Source organism: Mesoplodon densirostris, chromosome 7, assembly GCF_025265405.1.
Source record: "Mesoplodon densirostris isolate mMesDen1 chromosome 7, mMesDen1 primary haplotype, whole genome shotgun sequence".
In the NCBI taxonomy this organism is placed as follows: Eukaryota; Metazoa; Chordata; class Mammalia; order Artiodactyla; family Ziphiidae; genus Mesoplodon; species Mesoplodon densirostris.
This window is the reverse complement of record NC_082667.1, coordinates 59163654-59187201: the sequence shown is the minus strand read 5'-3', so window position 1 is coordinate 59187201 and position 23548 is coordinate 59163654. Positions and strand designations below refer to the sequence as shown.

Sequence of the window (23548 nt, the reverse complement as noted above, 5' to 3'; positions counted from 1 at the left end):
AAAGAGAAAAACAAATACCAAATGATATCACTTATATGTAGAATATAAAATATGATACAAATGAACTTATTTACAAAACAGAAACAGACTCAAAGACTTAGAAGACAAGCTTATGGTTATCAAAGGGGAAAGGGGGCTGGGGGAGGGATAAATTAGGAGTTTTGGATTAGCAGATACAAATTACTATATATAAAATAAACACAAAGGTCCTAGGGACTTCCCTGGTGGCGCAGTGGTTAAGAATCCACGTACCAATGCAGGGGACATAGGTTCGATCCCTGGTCCAGGAAGATCCCACATGCCGCGAAGCAACTAATAAGCCCGTGCGCCACAAATACTGAGCCTGTGCTCTAGAGCCCACAAGCCACAACTACTGAGCCCGCAAGCCACAACTACTCAAGCCCGCACGCCTAGAGCCCGTGCTCTGCAACAAGAGAAGCCACCTCAATGCGAAGCCCACACACCGCAACAAAGAGTAGCCCCCACTCACCCCAACTAGAGAAAGCCCGCGTGCAGCAACAAACACCCAATGCAACAATAAATAAATAAGTAAGTAGGTCCTATTGTATAGCACAGGGAACTATATTCAATATCCTGTAATAAACCATAATGGAAAAGAATATAGGGGCTTCCCTGGTGGCGCAGTGGTTGAGAGTCCACCTGCCGATGCAGGGGATATGGGTTCATGCCCTGGTCTGGGAGGATTGATCCCACATGCCGCGGAGCGGCTGGGCCCGTGAGCCATGGCTGCTAAGCCTGCACGTCCGGAGCCTGTGCTCCGCAACGGGAGAGGCCACAATGGTGAGAGGCCCGCGTATCACAAAAAAAAAAAAAAAAAAAAAAAGAATATACATACATACATGCATACATATATATAACTGAATCACTTTGCTATACACAAATCAACTATACTTCAATAAAAAAAAAGGTTTTTAAAAAGATGACTTGGAAATAATCTGTACCCTCAAAGAACAGTTCAGTGGGAAGTTCAAAATAAGTACTAGCATAAGACTAGCTTTTCCAGCATTAACCTTACTCAAAAACTTTTTAGGTCTAAGTGTAGAAAAGTATGATCCACTTCTTCTTACGGGGAAAAATAAGAAAAAAATGGCAATATAAGGAACTTAACTCATATTATCTTGTTTGTGCATTTATTTACTAGTTTACCTCTCCCAACTTACAAATGATAAGCTGTAGAACAGGAATCTCATCTATCTGGTTCATGGCTACACTCAATGTTGGTCCCTGCCTAGTGCTAAATGAAATAATCAATGAAAGAAACCATCAAGTAGACAGCATTCACTAAGTTTGTCCAGAGTCTGCATTCTTGGAAAAATGAAAGTAGATACAGCTCACAGGGGCACACTTATGATAAAACTCAGTGAACTGAGGTTTAAGAACCAGAAGGCCAAATTTATTAATTAATGTAAGAAATAATTTTGTAAGGATGGGAATATTCAGGTCAATATAACTAGCAATTTTTCTCATTCAAGCTGTACACTTAAGATTCATATGCTTTTCTATACGTTACACTTCAATAAAAAGTTTTCCTTGTAAAAAAAAATCTAAATAATCACTGTCTGAAATAATAACATCTTATGGGGTTTTATACACACACACACACACACACACACACACACACACACACACTCTTAAAGTACACATAGTAAGTCAAGTCAGAAGGAAGAATGGTAAGTAGAATTAGACTGCCAAGGTCCCTGCACTGCCCAGAAGGGTAAAGGAATCAATTACCTGTAAACTTTTGTAAGTCATGGCTGCATGCTACAACTTCTGGGCTAATCACAAAAAGAAAAAGAAAAAAAAATTGTATAACTTCCCAATTAATAAAGAATATGGAATAATTTTTTAAAAGACTACAAATTCAAATAACACAAGAAGAGAAAAAGAAACACTCAGGACAAAAAGAAAGCACATTGAGAAGGTGGTAGATTTATTTTAAATCCAAATATATAATTATATTAAATGTAAATGTACTAATGTTCCAATTTTAAAAACAATTATCAGACTGGACAAACACAAAACTTAACTAGATGACTACTAAGCCACATCTGAAACATAAGAATACAAAAATGTTGAAAGTAAAAAGATAGAGGGACTTCCCTGGTGGCACAGTGGTTAAGAATCTGCCTGCCAATGCAGGGGACACGGGTTCGAGCCCTGGTAGGTCAGGGAACTAAGATCCCCCATATGCTGGGCAGGGCAGCCAAAATAAATTAATTAATTAAAAAGGATAGAAAAATATAAATACTATGAAAACATTAGCCAAAAGAAAGATGGTATACCTATACTAACATCAAAGTAAACTTTGGGCTTCCCTGGTGGTGCAGTCGTTGAGAGCCCACCTGCCGATGCAGGGGACACGGGTTCGTGCCCTGGTCCGGGAAGATCCCACATGCCGCAGAGCGGCTGGGCCCGTGAGCCATGGCCGCTGAGCCTGTGCGTCCAGAGCCTGTGCTCCGCAACGGGAGAGGCCGCAACAATGAGAGGCCCACGTACCGCAAAAGGAAAAAAAAAAAGTAAACGTTAGGGCAAAAAGCATTACTAGAAATAGTGGAACACTTGATGATGACAAAAGGTTGAAGTCACCAAGAACACAATAACAATTCCAGGGACTTCCCTGGACGTCCAGTGGCTAAGAATCTGCGCTTCCACTGCAGGGGGCACGGGTTTGATCCCTGGTTGGGGAACTAAGATAGTGCATGCCGCGTGGTGTGGCCAGAAAAAAAGTCTCAAAAACCTGTAAGTTAAAAATGGAAAAACTACAAGGATACATATACAGAGCCACAATCACCATGGGAAATTTTAACATACCTCTCTCAATAACAAAATAGACAAAAATTTGATAAAGACACATAATATTTGAACCACTTGATTAACAAAACTGATCTAGTGATCATATATTGAATTCTGCACCTAACAAATTCATTCTTTTCAGGCACAAAGGGAATATTTATTAAAACTGACATAACATATGGACCATAAAGAAAAGTCTCAAGAAAATTAAAAACAGTGAAAATATATTCTCTGACCACAGTACGATTAAAGTAGAAATCAAAAATATAAAGAAAACTAGAAAGTCCCCAAGTGTTTTGAAATAATATACTTCTAATAACCAATGAGTCAAAGGAGAAATCAAAATAGAAATTAGAAAGCATTTTGTACTGAATGACAAAAATACTGCAGAGCAAATCTCCAAAACACTACTATAATAGTACTTAAAGGGAAATTTATACAATTACACACACACACACACACACACACACACACACTTATATGAGCATATATTAGGGGGAAAAAAAACTAAACATGAGCTATGTATCCCTCTCTCAAGAAGTTGGAAAAGACCAGCAAAATAAACCAAAGAAACTATAAGAAAGGAAATAAAGAGCAGAAATAAAACAGAAAACACACAATTGAGAGTCAACAAGGCTAACCAAGGCTGTTTAAGTTCTTTGAACAAAAAACTATTAAATTTATAAACCTACAGTAAGTCTTACCAAGAAGAAATGAAAGGTACAGATAACTACTATTAGAAATTAATGAAGCATGATTACAGAACCTGCAGACTTAAAAACATGAGTAATATGAGTAATTTGCACTAATAAATTTGAAACAGTAGATGAAATGTACAAAGTCCTAGAAAAAGAAAAAAGAAAAAAGAAAATCTTAAAGAAATTGAAGCTCTATTTTAAAAACCTTCCCCAGGGTTGCAAAAGGCCAGAATTGCCAAGCCACTCTTAAATAAAAAGAATAAGGTGGGAAGGGCTTCCCTGGTGGCGCAGTGGTTGAGAGTCCGCCTGCCGATGCAGGGGACACGGGTTCATGCCCCGGTCCGGGAAGATCCCACATGCCGCAAAGCAGCTTGGCCCGTGAGCCATGACCACTGAGCCTGCGCGTCCGGAGCCTGTGCTCCGCAGCGGGAGAGGCCACAACAGTGAGAGGCCCGCATACCCCCCCCCCCCAAAAAAGAATAAGGTTGGAGGATTTGCTCTCTGGTAAATCAGTAATTTTTATATTAAGTTATAGTGAGTAAGTTTTGTATTGTTGCAAGGGTAGACAAAGCAATTAGCAGAATAGAAATTCTAGAACCAGGTCAATGAATTTATAGACAGTTGGTCATTATAAAACCGACATGGCAGAGCACTGAGGAAAAGAAATGTTTTTAAATACATGATGTTGGGATAATTACATATCCATACTGAAAAAAATTAAACCCGACATCTATTTCATAGTACACATAAAGATCAATTTCAGTTGGATTATAAACCTAAATGTGAAAGGCAAAGCAAAACAAAACACAAAAAACAAAACAAAATTTCTAAAATATAATAGGGGAGACTATCTTCATTACTCAGGCTATGGAAAAACTTCTTAAAACGGGACACAAAAATCACAGATTTTTATAGATTGGGTACATCTATCTACATTAAAACTAACATTTTCTGTTCATTAAAAATTGTCATTAAGAGTGAAAAAAGCAAGCAATCATAGGTTGGTCTGTTCAAAAAAAAATACACCTTTTGTTTTTCTTTATGGAGAATAAAGGACATGCTTTGAAGGAGGATGAAGCAACAGTTTAAGACTATCATAGTGTCTGTGTTACCGATTAAAAGTCTTTCTCTAAACTGTGAGTGTAGTTTCTTTAATATGCACCTTAACTTTTCTACAGCAAAAGTTAAGCAAATAAGTTTTGACTCTGGAAAAACATTGCTCAATAATAATGAAGTAATCAAAACTAAAAACCCAAGAAAGAAAAACAAAGCTCGAAAATACCCTCCCTTCAACTCTAGTAAAACACACATTTTTCCAGCATACCAATTTTTTAAAAAATTACAATAAATAAAGTCTTTGCTCTCATTGGGTTTAAAACTGTCAATACCTATACCTTACAATACAAGTATGTATCATTTAGGTATAGAGGATAAATTCTTTAATATTTTAGTTCAAGGTAGTTTTTTGTTTTTTGGGTTTTGCGGTACGCGGGCCTCTCATTGTTGTGACCTCTCCCGTTGTGGAGCACAGTCTCCAGACCCGCAGGCTCAGCGGCCATGGCTCACGGGCCCAGCCACTCCGCAGCATGTGGGATCTTCCCGGACCGGGGCACAAACCCGTGTCCCCTGTATCGGCAGGCGGACTCTCAACCACTGCACCACCAGGGAAGCCCTGTTTTGTTTTAAAGACTGAATCTCCACGGACTTCCCTGGTGGTCCAGTGAGTAAGACTTTGCACTCCCAATGCAGGGGGCCAGGGTTCGATCCCTGGTTGGGGAACTAGATCCCGCATGCGTGCCGCAAAGTCCATATGCCACAAAAAAAAAAAAAAAAAAAAAGATCCCACGGGCCGCAACTAAGACCCACAGCATACATGCATGCATGCATCCATGAATTAAAAAAAAAAAAGACAATCTCCAAACACTAGATCAGGATCTCAATGTCTCTCTCACCTGGTCAGCATTCAAGTTGTTGTATCTTCCTTGTATTGAGGGTAACCCAAAACTCCAAAGAGTATAGTCCACTTATAGTCCACTTAGGTGGCTCTTTTACATTGTCCAAAGACATATTTTAGCACCCTTTCAGATATTCCTACCCATTTATGATCAATAGCTTCTGGAAGCTATTTAGTTTCTGGAAATTAAAATAGCTCCTTTTCATAGAAAGATTAGACATATCTAATTTTAAAACAGCATTCCTTCTGTATTTGCATTTCTTCTGTATTCATTCAAATCTCTTCAGCTAAGCTTATTTCTCCAAAATAGTTTTCAAAATCCCTAATAGTACATTCTTTATATCCTCCTATATAAAGACAATTTAAATGACCATTTCAATCAAAGCCTAACTAATCTTATCCTGAACACTGTGGCTATTCATTTTTCTTCCAACAATATTGTAACATTTGTACTTAATACTCCTGTGTCACCATACACACAAAACTTCATACAGCATTACTTTCTAATACTTTTCTTCCTATCCCACTCCCAACCCATGCCATATAATTTATTCTGTATTATATAAATTTATTCAGTCAGTCATCAAGAAGTTCTGATAAAAGAAAGCATATATTGAGGCAAGGAAGACCAACTAAAACTAACAAGAATATTTAATTATCAACAAATATCGTTCTATACAACACAAAATAGAAATCTGTTAAGTATTGTAGGTATACTCCTGGTTCTGTCTGAGTATGCCTAGCTCTTCCAAGAAATCATTTCTCTGTTTAAAAAAGGAAATATCTCCAGGTGATTTCATAACCCACTCTTAATATTTCTACAACCTTTTCAGTCAAGAAATTCTTCCATATATATGACTTAAATTCACTATGTTTCATAGCACAGGGAGATCAGCTCAGTGCTTTGTGTCCATCTAGAGGGATGGGATAGGGAGGGTGGGAGGGAGACGCAAGAGGGAGGAGATATGGGGATATATGTATACGTATAGCTGATTCACTGTTATACAGCAGAAACTAACACACCATTGTAAAGCAATTATACTCCAATAAAGATATTAAAAAAAATTGACTATGTTTCAGCTTAAGCCTCTCTTATTGTTCAGATCTTAGAATTGCAAGTTAACAAGCTATTATCTTTTCTGTTAGATATTACAAATACAAAGACTTTTTTCAGTTGTACTTTTGCCTTCCTGATGTGACTGGACAATTCTCATTTGAATGTCACATTTTAATTCCATGATTAAACAAACCTATGATTTTCCTTGTGTATAAGCAACATGTGAAGTGATTCTTATTACTTCTTATTCAGTGTCAGCCAGTAACACAATCATCAACAAAGCAAATTTTATCAAAGCCACTGAAGTTTTAAACTTTCTTTTTTGTAATTAATTAATTTATTTTTGGCTGCGTAGGGTCTTCGTTGCTGCACACAGCTTTTCTCTAGTTGTGGCGAGCAGGGGCTACTCTTCGTTGTGGTGTGTGGGTTTCTCATTGTGGTGGCTTCTCTTGTTGCAGAGCACGGGCTCTAGGAGCGCGGGCTTCTGAAGTTGTGGCACACGGGCTCAGTAGTTGTGGCTCACAGGCTCTAGAGCGCAGGCTCAGTAGCTGTGGCGCACAGGCTTAGCTGCTCCACGGCATGTGGGATCTTCCTGGACCAGGGATCGAACCTGTGCCCCTGCATTGGTAGGTGGATTCTTAACCACTGAGCCACCAGGGAAGTCCTCAAAGCCACTGAATTTTAAAACTAATTTGTTTACCTTACTCTCTACTTAACTGTAAGTTACATGTATTAAGAATTTTGTCATATAAATTACAGAAGTCCAGTACAGCAAAATACCTGAGAAAAAAACACTTAATCTTATCTAACATTTAGTTCATGTAGCTCAACTTTCCAGAGATGATTACAGTTTTTTCACTCTTATGGTTCTGGGAACACCAAAGTATCCTGTACTTTCTGCACACCTTCTACCTATACAAAATTTATCAAGGAAAGGTTGTATAGTTTAGTGTCTTAGTAGTGGAGCTCTAGAACCAGGCTGTTGAGCTGAAACCCAAGTTTGGCCAGTTACTAACTGTATATACTACTGAGACAAGTTATTTAACCTATCTGTGCCTGAATTTCCTCATGGTAAAATAGGAATAACAGTAGTACCTATCTTATAGAAATATTTCAACTTTTTTTCATTGAAATATATTTGATTTCAATGTTGTGTTAGTTTCTGGTATACAGCAAAGTGACTGTCTTTTTAATATATATATATATATAGATATATTTATTTATTTTGTTGTTGTTATATTCTTTTCCATTATAGCTTATTACAAGATATTGAATATAGTTCCCTGTGCTATACCGTAGGACCTTGTTGTTTATCTATTTTATATATAGTAGTCTGTATCTGCTATTCCCAAACTCCTAATTGATCCCTCCCCACCTATCCCCCTTGGTAACCATAAGTTTGTTTTCTATGTCAACTTTTTATTTTACAGAAAAGTTACAAACCTCCTTAGTCTCCTCTCATCGGTGACATTTCCTGTCTTTCCTGTTTTTATGACCTTGACACTTGTAAAGCAAACTGGTCAGTTATTTTGTGTAATGTCCCTCAATTTAGATTTGTCTAATGTTTTCTCATTAGAATGAGGTCATACATTTTTGACAAGACCACCACAGAACTGATGTGCCCTTCTCAGTGCATCATAAAAGAAATACATGATGTCATAGTAATGTCTTATTCCTAGTGATGTTAACCTTGATGGCTTGATTATGGCAATCTCCACAGAGTTTCTCTACCATAAGTTACTGTTTTTCCCCTCGTAAATAATAAATATATTGAGGAAGATACTTTGAGATTATTCAAATATCCCATCTTTGCAAAATTTCGCCTTCTAATTTTAGCATCCATCAAATGGATCTTGCCTGTAGCAATTAGCACTGTGGTATTCCAATGGTGATTTTCTATTTCCCTCATTCTATCTACTATAAGAGCAGTCCTTTCTTATCTATTTATTTATTTAAATAAGTATTCATAAATATCTTAATTATGTGGGTTATAATCCAATATCACCATTATTTATTTTGTTGCTCAAAAATTTCCAGCTTTCCCTATTGGGCGCTCTTTCACATTGGCTCCTGTGCCCTTTCAACATGTCCCCATCCTTTCATAAACACTTCCTTATTTTCTGGCACCAGAATACTCTCCAGCTTATTTTGTATTTTCCCTGCCCCAGCCCTGAAACCAACCACTTCTCCAAAGATCTCACGGAGTTGGTTTTAAGGGTTAAACTAGTTAAGACTGTAAAGTATTTACAACAGGGTCTGATCTGTAGTAAGTAATCAAATGTCAGTTGATATTTAGTATTGATAGTTTGACAGGAAATACACATTAACCATTACAGCTGTCAGGAGGTGCTATATTTCTGTATTTGGTTGCAAAGCGATATTAAGCACTGTATTAGTTTGCTAGGGCTGCTATAACAAAGTACCACAAACTGGTTTAAACAACAGATATTTATTGTCTCACAGTTCTGAAGGCTACAAATCCAAAATCAAGGTGTTGGCAGAGTTAGTTCCTTCTGAGGGCTGTGAAAAGAATCTGTTCCAAGCCTCTTCCCTAGCTTCTGGTGGTTTGCTGGCAGTCCTTGGCATCCCTTGGTGTACAGAAGCATCACCCTGATCTCTGCCTTCACCTTCAGATGGCATTCTCTCTGTGTATATCTGTGTCCAAATTTCCCCTTTTTATAAGGACACAAGTCATACTGTATAGCGGCCCATCCTACCCCAGGAGGACCTCACCTTAACCAGTTGCATCTGAGGTACTAGAGGTTAAACTTCAACATACGAATTTGGGAAGAACACACTTCAAGCCATAACCAGGCACAAATGAAAAAATTCTGAAAAATAAAAATAAATCATCACAGTATTTAGAATAATATCAATCAGACTGAGGTTGAAATAACTATTTAGATTGTTTTTACATAGAAGACTAATTATTGCAGTATCAGAGATTTTGAAAACAAATGTACAATATTTTGGAGAGGAAAGTTCAACTAAAGAATTTTGAAAGAACAAAAGGAATGATTTAAAACTAAACGTTCCAATGCAGCCAAAAATAAATAAATGAAATAAATAATTTTTTTTTAAAAATGGGGGGGCTTCTCTGGTAGTGCACTGGTTAAGAATCCACCTGCCGGGGCTTCCCTGGTGGCGCAGTGGTTGAGAGTCCGCCTGCCGATGCAGGGGACATGGGTTCGTGCCCCGGTCTGGGAAGATCCCACATGCCGCGGAGCGGCTGGGCCCGTGAGCCATGGCCACTGAGCCTGCGCGTCCGGAGCCTGTGCTCCGCAACGGGAGAGGCCACAGCAGTGAGAGGCCCGCGTACAGCAAAAAAAAAAAAAAAAAAAAAATGAAAAAAAAAAAAAAGAATCCACCTGCCAATGCAGGGGACACGGGTTCGATCCCTGGTCTGGGAAGATCCCACATGCCACGGAGCAACTAACTAAGCCCATGCGCCACAACTACTGAGCCTGTGCTCTAGAGCCCGTGAGCCACAACTACTGAGCCCTTGTGCCATAACTACTGAAGCCCACGTGCATAGAGCCTGTGCTCTGCAACAAGAGAAGCCACCGCAATGAGAAGGCCGTGCACCGCAATGAAGAGTAGCCCCCACTCACTGCAACTAGAGAAAGCCCGTGAGCAGCGATGAAGACCCAACACAGCCAAAAATAAATAAATAAAATAAAAAATTTTTTAAATAAATAAAACTAAACGTACTCAGTCTTTCTGTGAAGAGGAACTACTTTCAATTTCTGAAAGCTCTGAGAGCATTAAATAGGTAGGAATATATGAGAGAGTGCTGACAGTAAGTCCCTGGGTGGAGCCTACAGAGGACCATCTATGCAGGCCATGTTATTTGGGTAGATTCTCCTCATTTTACCTAGAGAGGTTAAAATGAATGCTTTAAGAGCTCATAATGTATAAGGTCACGGAGCAAAGACCACAGTTCAGTATCCCTAACTCCTGCCCCACAACTTTTCCCCCATATCACATTAACTATAGAAGTTTCACAGGCCAAAGGAAAGAAACATTCCATATTAAACAACTTGATAAACAAACAAAAGGTTTGCAAATTAGTTACTTCAACAGCCATCTAGTTTTGTCCTATTTACTTAATGTCAATATGTTGGTGCTTCCCCCACCTGCTTAAAGAAGAAAGAAAGACCTGTTTACTCAGATTCCTAATGACTGGACAGATTCAATATTTTATGGTTGCCTGTATGAAGGACATTATGCTAGACACCAAGGACAGAGATTTAAAAGATCTAAGAATGGATTTTATGCAGCCTTTAGTACTACAGATCAAAATGTCTTTAGTCCAGAGGTGGCCTAAAATCTGTCTAAATTCATGAGTCATCACATTCTCTATTTCCCTATTTTTTTTTTTTTTGCGGTACGCGGGCCTCTCACTGTTGTGGCCTCTCCCGTTGCGGAGCACAGGCTCCGGACACGCAGGCTCAGCGGCCATGGCTCACGGGCCCAGCCGCTCCACGGCATGTGGGATCTTCCCGGACCGGGGCACGAACCCGTGTACCCTGCATCGGCAGGCGGATTCTTAACCACTGCACCACCAGGGAAGCCCTCTATTTCCCTATTATGATCAACTTAACTCACCTTGATTATGTAGATAATTTAAAGTACACATGCACAGATTTCTGAAAGGGATATCCTTCAGTTTTAAGAGGAGGGTTGGGGCTTCCCTAGTGGCGCAGTGGTTGAGAGTCTGCCTGCCGATGCAGGGGACACGGGTTCGTGCCCTGGTCCGGGAGGATCCCACATGCAGCAGAGCGGCTGGGCCGCTGAGCCTGCGCGTCCGGAGCCTGTGCTCCACAGTGGGAGAGGCCACAACAGTGAGAGGCCCGTGTACCGCAAAAAAAAAAAAAAAAGAGGAGGGTTAAAGCCAGATAAAGGGTTAATTAGCCACATGAGACTACTGAAATTAAAGTGAAGTAAAATTTTGAAATCAGTTCTCAGTCACTGTAGCCACCGCCATATTAAACAGCACAAATATGGGACAATTCCTCCATCACAGAAAGTTCAATTGGATAGCAAAGATTTAAAGATCCTAAAATGTTAAGTCTCAAAGCATGTAATGCAAAGTATCCCAAAAATAAAGGCCTCTGTGGGCAACTATATCCATGAATGTCAAGAATATACCAATAAGAAAGTTCTCATCTTTTAGCAATCATACCAAAATATTTGCAATGATAGGATAGGATATACGGGATTTTCTTCAACTCACTCTGGTATGTGGGGGCGGGGGGGATAATTGTTGAAGCTGAGTACGAGTTTATGGGGGTTCATGACACTATTCTCTGTACCTTTTTATGTTTAAATTTTCCCATAATAAAGGGGTTAAATAATACTTTAAGAACCCAGAAACATATTTGGTTAAATCACAAACTCACTCTTCAAATATGCCATTTACAACGACTGACTTCTTGACTCTCCAAAACTCTACTGAGACCACTTTTTTTTTTTTTTTTTTTTTTTTTTTTTGCGTTACACGGGCCTCTCACTGCTGTGACCTCTCCCGTTGCGGAGCACAGGCTCCAGATGCGTAGGCTCAGCGGCCATGGCTCACGGGCCCAGCCGCTCCGCGGCATGTGGGATCCTCCCGGACCGGGGCACGAACCCGTGTCCCCTGCATCAGCAGGCGGACTCTCAACCACTGCGCCACCAGGGAAGCCCGAGACCACTTTTTAAAAATTATCAATTAGTTCTTGATAAATCCAATAGCCTTTTCCGAGTCATCATTTTCCTCATCTTGAGCCACTGACTCTTCAGATTCATACCAGATACTTGGCATATCAAACCTTTCTCCTCCTACGTTAGGTTTTTATGTCTTATTCTGTTTTTCTTTTAATTATCCTCTTTTATGTGTATTTTTGAGGTAGCAACCTACCTCAAAGCCTGAAACTAAGTATGGTAAAAATCATAAATCATTCACTTATTTGAAAATATTTAGTGAGCTCCCGCTATATGCCAAACACTATGCAATGTGCTTAGAATACAGCAATGAACAATAAATTCATGAACGCTACCTCTGTGGAACTTACAGAACAAATGGAAAACAGAAATTTTAACAGACAAATAATTACAGTTGTATTAAAGGCAGCAAGGAGAAGGACAGTGTTGACAGTCTATAAAGGATGGGAAAATAAACTACTCTGAGGAAGTCAGCAAAGGCTTGAAGAAATTTCTTGAAGCTAAAGGATAAACTGGAGTTAATCTGACAAAGGGGAAGAGGGAATATATCACAAGATGGAGATTGGTTAAGAGTTATAACTTAAAAAAGGTCAGTATGGCTGAAACAGAGAGAGATGGTGGGAGATATGCTCAAGAATGGACGGATGGGGAGGAGCCAAAATATTCAGTGTGAGCAATGTAGATCATTTGGAAAGATTTTAGACCTTATTCTAAGAGTGATTTAAACAAAAGCAAAAAAAACCAAAAAATAAAAAACTACAAAGGTGGGGTTTTTTTGAGTTATTACAATTTTTAAAAAATTTTATTGTGATAAACTATACCATAAGATTTACCATTTTAACCATTTTTAAGTGTACTATTCTGTGGCATTAAGCACAGTCAAAATGTTTTTGTTTTTAGTAAGAAGTTACTCTGATTTACATTTTTATAAAGTTCACTCTGATATCAATGTGGAGGATGGATTGGAGGGGAGGTCCAAGAACAGAGGTTGGAAGGTACAAATATAAAGATTTAAATCTACTTTACTGCTCCCTGCTAGACCATAAACAAGAAGAGAACAGAGATTATACCTGATCTGTTAAAAACTACATCCCCCGGGACCTAGCTCTATGCTTGGCACACAGTGGACATCTGTTAAATAGATAATTGACCTGTAAGATTCTATGATTCTTAGAACAGAAAACTTAAAATGCAAAGATGTGTGTGTTCTGTACAGCACGTAACACCTTGATGATGATTTTTTTTTAACTTAAAAAAAAAACAAAAACAAAAACCTGTCTAACAGTAATAGGTAAAGATGAGTTCTAGCAATAAGGTTAGAGATAGGAAGGTAGAATCCAGACTCTGAAAGGGTCTAACTAGGGCAGAAGAGCTTGGACTTCATCTCAAAGAGACGTCTATGCGGGGTGTCTGGGCAAGGTTTTATGCAATCTCACAATGGCAGGTTGAGATAACAGTAATGCTTATTATCAGTTAATTTAAAAAATTATACAGTATTTGTCCTTTTGTGATTGGCTTATTTCACTTAGCATAACATCATCAAGGTTCATCCATGTTAAAGCATGTGTCAGAATTTTCTTCCTTTATAAGGCTGAATATTTCATTGTATGTATACACAGTACCATGTGAACACTTGGATTGCTTCTACCTTTTGGCTACTGTGAATAATGCTGCTATAAACATGGATATAAATGAGTTGGTTTTAATTTTATAAAATGTACTTTTAAAAAAGAAGAGGAGGGACTTCCCTGGTGGTGCAGCAGTTAAGAATCCGCCTGCCAATGCAGGGGACACGGGTTCGAGCCCTGGTCCAGGAAGATCCCACGTGCCGTGGAGCAACTCAGCCCGTGCGCTACAACTACTGAGCCTGTGCTCTAGAGCCCGCAAGCCACAACTACTGAGCCCGCGTGCCACAACTACTGAAGCCCACGCACCTAGAGCCCGTGCTCTGCAACAAGAGAAGCCACTGCAATGAGAAGCACGCGCACCACAACGATGAGTAGCCCCCGCTCGCCGCAACTAGAGAACGCCCTCACGCAGCAACAGAGACCCAGTGCAGACAAAATAAATTTATTTTTTAAAAAAGAGAAAAATAAAGAACAGAAACTGAAAACCCTAAGCAACTCTAAATGTTGAAATGTGTTGATTCTCAGAAAATCAGTTAGAAGCTAGAAAGCAAATGCAAAGTGGTACCTGATCTAATAGATTCTATAAAGATCAATTTTAAACTGACAATGGGGAAAGCTGAGAAACAATCTAATTTGTGCCAGAGAACCCCCCCAATGTAGGTACCAAGTACATCTAGAAATAAGGGTAAAGATGGTGCTAAAAATGAAAGGAATAGATGAAAATCTGTTTAAAAGGGAGACTGACACCCTCACATCCCCTCCTCTATTCCACACAGCCAGGTTCCTCTCCCGCTTCATCAGAAGATTATAGATTATGCTATGAGAAAGGAAAATAGAGGGTTTCTGGACTGGTGAATACAAGATTTAAGAGAAGGCTGAAGTACAAACAGTATTAAAAACAAAGTAAATTAAATTCATATACTCTAATGTTATCTTCAAACCCTGTCTCCATTCAGCTCCAAGAAAGCTGGCAACCAATCTTATCCTCTCCAGCAGGACACTGGACAACTCTTCTTTAAGAAATGTGACTGGGGGCTTCCCTGGTGGCGCAGTGGTTGAGAGTCCGCCTGCCGATGCAGGGGAAACGGGTTCGTGCCCCGGTCTGGGAAGATCCCACATGCCGCAGAGCGGCTGGGCCTGTGAGCCATGGCCGCTGAGTCTGCGCGTCCGGAGCCTGTGCTGCGCAACGGGAGAGGCCACAACAGTGAGAGGCCCACATACCGCAAAAAAAAAAAAAAAAAAGAAAGAAATGTGACTGGCGGGACTTCCCTGGTGGTTCAGTGGTTAAGAATCCGCCTGCCGGGCTTCCCTGGTGGCGCAGTGGTTGAGAGTCCGCCTGCCAATGCAGGGGACACGGGTTCGTGCCCCGGTCTGGGAAGATCCCACATGCCGCGGAGCGGCTGGGCCCGTGAGCCATGGCCGCTGAGCCTGCGCGTCCGGAGCCTGTGCGTCCGGAGCCTGTGCTCCGCAACGCGAGAGGTCACAACAGTGAGAGGCCCGCGTACCGCTAAAAAAAAACAAACAAAAAAAACCCCAAAGAATCCGCCTGCCAATGCAGGGCACATGGGTTCAAGCCCTGGTCTGGGAAGATCCTACATGCCGCGGAGCAACTAAGCCCCTGCGCCACAACTCCTGAGCCTGAGCTCTAGAGCCTGCAAGCCACAACTACTGAAGCCCACGCGCCTAGAGCCCGTGCTCTGCAACAAGAGAAGCCACCGCAATGAGAAACCCGCACACCGCAACAAAGAGTAGCCCCCACTCCCTGCAACTAGAGAAAGCCTGCGTACAGCAACAAAGACCCAAAGCAGCCAAAAATTAAAATTAATTAATTAATTTTAAAAAAAGAAATGTGACTGGCAAAAAGACTTAAAAGAGCTAACATCAGACTTCTTCCCCCAAAAAGAACTCAGCCAGATTGTCCTACAGAGAAGCCCAATAAACCCACAATAGAGCTTAAAATCAAATTTTTAGTGCTCAACTCTTAAACAAAAGGAGACAGTCAAGAATACTAGTTCTTTGAGGACCACATCAAACAAGAAATAGAGAAACTAGAATAAACATAAGTGAAAAGCAATTTATAAAAAACTGAGTATTGAAAAGAAGGCCATATATCTCTTTAATATCCTCAAAATGACAAGAGATACAGCAGAAATTAACACAATGTTGAAAATCAACTATACTTCAATTTAAAATAATTTTTAACAAAAGAAGATACTAGAATCAAAAAGATGTTACAGACAGAAACAATCAGAAAACAAAGAGCTCTTTGAAATTAAAACGATAGCAGAAATAAAATGTAATAGGGTAAAAGAAAGTTGAGAAAATTTTTTAAGAATTAAAACAGAAACAAATAAATGAAAAAGGGGCAAGATAAGATACAACTAGAGGATCAATCCAGGAGGTCTAATAAGAATTCCAGAAAGAACTGAAAATGGAGAGGAGAATATCATACTAGTTAAGTCAAGAAAATTTCCTGAAATAAACTTAAGTTTCCAGTTTGAAAATATTTATACCTATTACTCAGCACATAAAATGAAAATAAACACATCATTATGAAAAATCAAAATACCAAGAGTCATAATGGCAATACTAGACTCTACAAGGCAATATATTTGTCTTCAAATTTCTAAAGGAAGAATATATCCAACCCAAATTTCTAAACTCCACCAAACTTCAGTGTAAAGGTTGTACAAACACATTTTCAGACATACAAGGTCTCAAAAAACTTCCTCCCATGTTCCCTTTATTAGGAAGCTACCTACTGGTGGATACATTCAACGTAATGAGTAAAACAAAGAAGAAAAAAGTAATCTGAGAAACAAGGGATCCATCCAACACAAGAGAGAAGGAAATCCTCAAAATGAAAGTAAAGGAGATGACACATTGACAGTTGTACATCAATTCTGGAGGGTAACTATTATACAATAGTATAAATTAGAAGAGGTCAGAAGGTTCTGGGAGAGATGTCCCAGGCAAACCTGATGCATTCAAACAACTGAGATCTACGCTACTGGTAAAGAGTTTGGGGATAATTAAGAAAAAAGCAAGTCAAATAGTGACACAAAGGAAAACAAAAAAAAATGCGGAATATAGTACAAGTAATCAGTATACTACACAGCTCAGCTGTGAATACCATTACCTATTAACAATAATGTGAAGATTAAATACTGATCTAACCAAAATGTATAATATCTATATTTAGAGGATGGGGAAAACAACACTGCCAGGTTAGTACTGCATATCAGAAATGAAAAGAATTTAGAAAGGTTAAATAAACTGTCCAAGATCACACTGTAAACACGGGGTTCAAGATTAGAACCAAAGTATAACTGTCTCTAGAGCTGTCTTTATCACTATATATTGCCTCCCTAAGAAGAAAAAACTTAACTACAGTAGTAAGGGAATAGATTTGAGAATTTCAGAACAGGGAAGTTTAATACTAAAAATTACAAAATATGTTCTCCTGGAGATCTCTTAGAGTGAAGTAACTTAAGAGTGGTCCAGGGCTTCCCTGGTGGCGCAGTGGTTGAGAGTCTGCCTGCCGATGCAGGGGATACGGGTTCGTGCCCCGGTCCGGGAAGATCCCACATGCCGCGGAGCGGCTGGGCCCGTGAGCCATGGCCGCTGAGCCTGCGCGTCCAGAGCCTGTGCTCTGCAACGGGAGAGGCCACACAACAGTGAGAGGCCCGCGTATCGCAAAAAAAAAAAGTGGTCCAGTTTAACTGTCACAGACAAGAACAGCCTAAGGAGATCTAACAACTAAATCAAATGTAGTATCCTAGATGGGATCCTGGAACAGAAAAAAGACATTAGGAAAAAAACTAAAGAAATCAAAATAAAACATGGTCTTTGGTTAATAATGTATCAATATTGGTACATTAGTTGTGGAAAATGTACACATGAGCTGTTAATTACAGAGGAAACTGGTGTAGAGTATACAGGAATTCCATATTATCTCTGCAATTTTTCTGTATATCTAAAACTATCCTAAATCAAAAAAATTGTATTTAGAAACAAAACAACAGAATGGGAAAGTACTCTAAGTACTAATGTGAAAACATCTCTAGGAATTATTGTTAAGTGAAAAAAAGCAAGATGCAGAATAAAATCTGATACCTCGTATGTAAGGAAGAATAAAAAATTTAATTCATATTTGCTTGTGTCTGCATGAAGAAATCCCAGAATATACATAAGAAAATAGTATATATATATATATATATATATATATATATATATATATATATATATATATATAATTACTAATAGAGGAGGGGGTGGGGAATGAGGTCACAGGAACAGGGGTAGCAGTAAGTTTTCTGAAAGTATATCGTTTTACATAATTTTGATTTATGAACTACGTGATTGTGTTAACTGTTAAAAATGAAGTTAGGGCTTCCCTGGTGGCGCAGTGGCTGAGAGTCCGCCTGCCAATGCAGGGGACACAGGTTCGTGCCCCGGTCCAGGAAGATCCCACATGCCGCGGAACGGCTGGGCCTGTGAGCCATGGCCGCTGAGCCTCAGCGTCCAGAGCCTGTGCTCCACAATGGGAGAGGCCACAACGGTGAGAGGCCCGCGTACAGCAAAAAATAAATAAATAAATAAAATAAAGTTAGAGGGCAAAAATAGCAATCCAGTTTAAAGCCCTAAGAGAAATGGATTGGGTGACTTCTCCAAGTCTCCTCCAACTTTGGAATGCTCTAATTCAACAATTTCAACTAGAAGATCCTTAAACTTTTAGTCAGTCATATTTATAATGTATCAATACCTTCCCTGAAACTCCATGCTCCCCTGTCACTTCTCTGTATCTTTTAACTCTACTTTTCAAAGCAGCTGCACTCATTGCACTATATTGTATTAGGTATTATATGTTTCTTCCATGATGAAATGTATATTTCTTAAGAGTAGGCTCTATCAAACTATTGATAATTGACAGAGTAGCAGTTTTCAGTAAACATGTGCCAGGCACTCTTCTAAATGCTTTACATTTACTAACTAATTTAATCTTCACAATAATGCTATATGATAGGTCCTATTATCTTCATTTTATAGATAAGGAAGTTAAAGCATAAAGAAGTCAATAATAAGGTCAGTGAGCAGGGCTAAAATATAAAACCCAGACTCTGTGCTCGTAATCACTAGCTGTACTGATTAGTTTTAAGACTTCAAAACAAGATATGGAAAAAACTCCTTTTGACTGTTCTAAATGCAATATGGGGATTTCCCTGGTGGTCCAGTGGTTAAGAATCCACCTTCCAATGCTGGGGACGTGGGTTCAAACCCCGGTTGGGGAACTAAGATCCCACAGGCAACTAAGCCCATGCACCACAATGAAGAGCCCGAGCACCGCAACTAACCCAACGCAGCCAAAAATAATAAATAAATGTTAAAAATAAATAAATAAATGCAATATGAAGCTACAAGATACAAATGGCTTAATATCATCTAGAAACTAGCAGATCTCAAAACGCAGCCCACCAACTCCCAGGATCCCCAGGACCCTTTGGCTGGGCCACCACTCTCCTGAAGGTCAAAACCACTTTCATAATAACAAGATGTTATTTGGCTTTTTTCACTTTTGTTCTCTCATGAGTATATAGTGGAGTTTCCAGAGCCTATGTGATGTGGGATATTACAAGAGACTGAATGCAGAAGCAGCTGTGAGAAGCAGATGACTTTTAATACATCAGACATTACAGAGATTTGCAAATATGTAAAACAATGCCACTCCCTCACTAAATTATTGTTTGAAAAATAGTTCTCTTTCATTAAAATTATGTCAACATGTAATGGATTTAACACTATTCTTTTAAAATGAATTAAATATTAAACAATTTTCTCAGTTAACTTTTGACACAGTAAATAGTGATATAAACCACATAAACAGCTCTTTAGAAGCCTCAACAATTTGTAAGAACATCTTGAGAGGCTCTTGAGAAGAAAAAGTTTAAGATCACTGATCTAGCCAATCTAAACTGTTCAGTGTTCCTAGTCTCTGACATTAAGACAATTTTTCCCAACACAGCATGTTATAATTCAAAAGAACTGATGTAAAAAAGGTAATAAAAAGTGAAAAAATAAGTAGTACTAGGCCAGGTATGTGTTTCTTTTTGAAATTACATTTCCTAATTTGTAACTCATAACATTTGTTTGTAAGTATTACCTTCTACTCTAAACCATTCCTAAAATTGCCTTTGTATTTCAAGACAATAGCCAAAGGTGGTAACAAAAGAGGTTCCTCAAAGAAACTTCAGGTTCAAGCTATGTATTTCAACATTTCTTTATTTAACCATGTATACTACTGAAATATAAAGAAACTGTAAGAATTCACACGAAGATTACCAAGACTGATATAATTAATTCAATATGAGGCTTCATATACTGAAACACTTCATCTTCATTATAGAATACAGAACCTTATTTTTTTTGGCTGTGTCATGAAGCATTCAGGATCTTATTTCCCCGACCAGGGATCGAACCGGTACCCACTGCAGAGGAACCGTGGAGTCGTAACCACTGGACCGCCAGGGAGGTCCCAGAACCTTAAGTTTTTGAAAAGCTAAATAAAAGTCTACCTAACTTCAAATCTGTTCCATGAACATGTCTTTAATAATCATTTGACATACTTTTAGATGTTATACTAATAGCAAATAATTTAACAATAACTTTAACAAAACTAATTTTGTTCAACTCAAAAAAAAAAGTATAAAATTCTGGTCAGTTGTTTTTCTGTTTTTTTTTTTTTGTTACACCATAAAGGTTATATATAAATTATTGGAATCCCTGCTCTCGAGCATCTGGATTATCCCTATATACAATCAAATAATGTAAGTATAAAATGTTATTGTTGGGAATTCCCTGGCAGTCCAGTGGTTAGTACTCAGTGCTTTCACTGCCGGGGCCCAGGTTCAATCCCTAGTGGGGGAACTAAGATCCCACAAGCTGCATGTGGGGCCAATAAAAAGTTATTATTAAACTATTAAATGTGCAAGGAAAAAATGTAGACTTCACCATAACAGAGATGACTACTAGCTTTGGTTACTATTAGATTCTACCATCATTCACTCTGAGTACCCACTACAAGTCTGGCACTATTCTAGGCACTAGGGATACAATGAACAAAAAAACAAATAATTTTTAATCTTCATGGGACCTGCATTCTGCTGTGGGAAACAGACAAAAATAAACACAAGTAAGAATTAGAAATGTGGTCAATGCCATTAAGGAAACAAACAAGGCTTTGCCACAGATTATTCTTTGAAAGCTGAATTGTGGAATTCTAAAACCTAAAAATAAAAAATTCATTAAGAGTTAAATCAAGATGACATGGACTGGGCTTCCCTGGTGGCACAGTGGTTAAGAATCCGCCTGCCAATGCAGGGGACAAGGGTTCAAGCCCTGGTCTGGGAGGATCTCACATGCCACGGAGCAACAAAGCCCATGCACTACAACTACTTAGCCTGTGCTCTAGAGCCCGTGAGCCACAACTACTGAAGCCCGCGCGCCTAGAGCCAGTGCTCCGCATCAAGAGAAGACACTGCAATGAGAAGACTGCGCCCCACAATGAAAAGTAGCCCCTGCTCACCACAACTAGAGAAAGCCCATGTGCAGCAACAAAGACCCAACTCAGCCAAAAATAAATTAATTAATTAATTTAAAAAAAGAAAAAAAGATGACATTGACTCTGACAGACCTTTGCTAATGCATAAGAAAACTACAGACACTGCCTGTGAAAACAGAGATCCGTCTTTCCAAAGCTACTGGATGGTATTACTTAGCAATGTAGTAGCCTCAAAAGATTATTAACCTCACAGTTCCACCTAGTTAAAAAGCATGTAAACACAATACTAAAAAAACTAAGAGGAGCCTAAGGAGACAGGACAACCAAATGTAGTGTGGTATCCTGAACTGAATGCTGAAACAGAAAAAGATAAAAATTACGGAAATCTGAATAAACTATAGACTTTAGTTAATAATGTATCAATATTGGTTCATTAATGGTAACAAATGTACCTTACTAATATGTTAATAATATAGGATATTGGGTGGGGCTATATGGGAAACCTCTGCATGATCTTCTTAATTTTTCTGTAAATCTAAAACTGTTCTAAAAAATCAAGTCTACTTAAAAAAAATCTAAGATGGCTTCAGGAATTACGCTGGAAGGAAGGGGAGTTAGTAAAGACTTGAAGAAACTAAGAAATGAGAAGCCATAAAACTCTGCAATGTGAATTAGAATATAAATACCAAAGAAATTCAAAGGAAACCTGCAGATACTTAAGTTATGATTTCTATTCATACTAAAAACTTCCTAGGACAGAGAGTAATGGATTTTTCATGCAAACTAAATAGCTCTGCATCACAATGTAAGGCAGGCAATAACATCCCTGAGTGCACAATAGGCACTTTAGATCCTATTTATCAATAATGACCAATAGGCTGTATTTTATGTATGTCACTGTCCTGAAACTGTCATAAAATACCTGGACAGGGATCAGTCTCATAAGTCTTACTAAGTCACTTGAAGAAACAAGTTTATATTTGCATAGCAAAAAAAAAGCAAAGAGGAGACTGGTAAGAGGGCAGGGAGAAAAGATTATGTATGAAAGGAGAAAAACAATTTATCAGGTCTAACTGGAAGCAATTTTGCAACTATTATTAACCTACTTTAACGCCACACAAATTAGTATAAATAGTTCAGAGCAGTAATAAGAGCTCTGAATTTATACCACTTATCTTCTTTCCAATCAAAAGAAATAAATGTCTTCTATAGCCTAACCTGAAACACCTATCATGTAACTCAATGTCTGATGACTCGGGAGGAACTAATCTCTTAATGTCTCAATTTTAAAGATAGGAAAAGTGTGAGAAAAATAATGGAGGATGATAATCTCTAAACTGCAGAGTGTGAAGTTTGCATAATACAGCATAAAATTGGAATTACCACAAGAAGTAATTTTTAGAGACAACCATCAGAAAATTAGAACCTTATACCCAACACAAAGTACAATGACAGCAAGAGCCTGACCAAGTAAATGAGATAATAATTTCACTCATTAGATATTATGGAATATTAACCATAAAAGAATCATTTAGCCAAAATGGTATTACATGTTCGAATCGAATCTAAATAACTGGATGATGAATCTATCCCTTCTCTACTCTGTTACTCCCTATCCCCGAAGGAAACCCTACAAAACAAATATGTTCGTTATTCTAAAGTCTTCTCTCCTTAAGGAATCCTGAATATATAATTGGAAAATACTCAATAAGAAATGGAATAATTAACATTTCTCCAGTAATTCCTGTTTGCACCACCGTGAGAAGAATCAGACACTGCGCTTCGTGTTGAAGCAGAAAAAGGAGAGGTGAGATGTGAAAAATTCCAAGTAAAACGATCATGACATAGCATCTGGCAGAGATTGGAAAAGCATGAACACAACCAAAAGAATCGCCAGGGATGAAAGTCAAGAGAAGAAAACGAGGTTTTCCAACAGGCCACAGCCTAACCCAAGGGGCAAAAACCGCTACTGCCGCCGCCACTCCCTCACTCCCCAACCATTCCATCAAGTCGCCTCCAATTCAGATATATATCCTCTATAACCCAGACCCATTCCCCACTCAGGTGAAAACAAACCAAGAATTTCCTAGGAGCCCCCCCCCCCACTTCCATAATATCCGCACTTCTCGGGGCCAA

General features: G+C 38.8%; 1 protein-coding gene across 2 annotated transcripts in view; it reads right to left on the bottom strand.

Moving 5' to 3' along the window:
- The window catches only part of RAB6A (RAB6A, member RAS oncogene family), an 83858-nt gene that overhangs the window by 59257 nt on the left and 1053 nt on the right, over positions 1-23548 (bottom strand). The window lies entirely within an intron of this gene.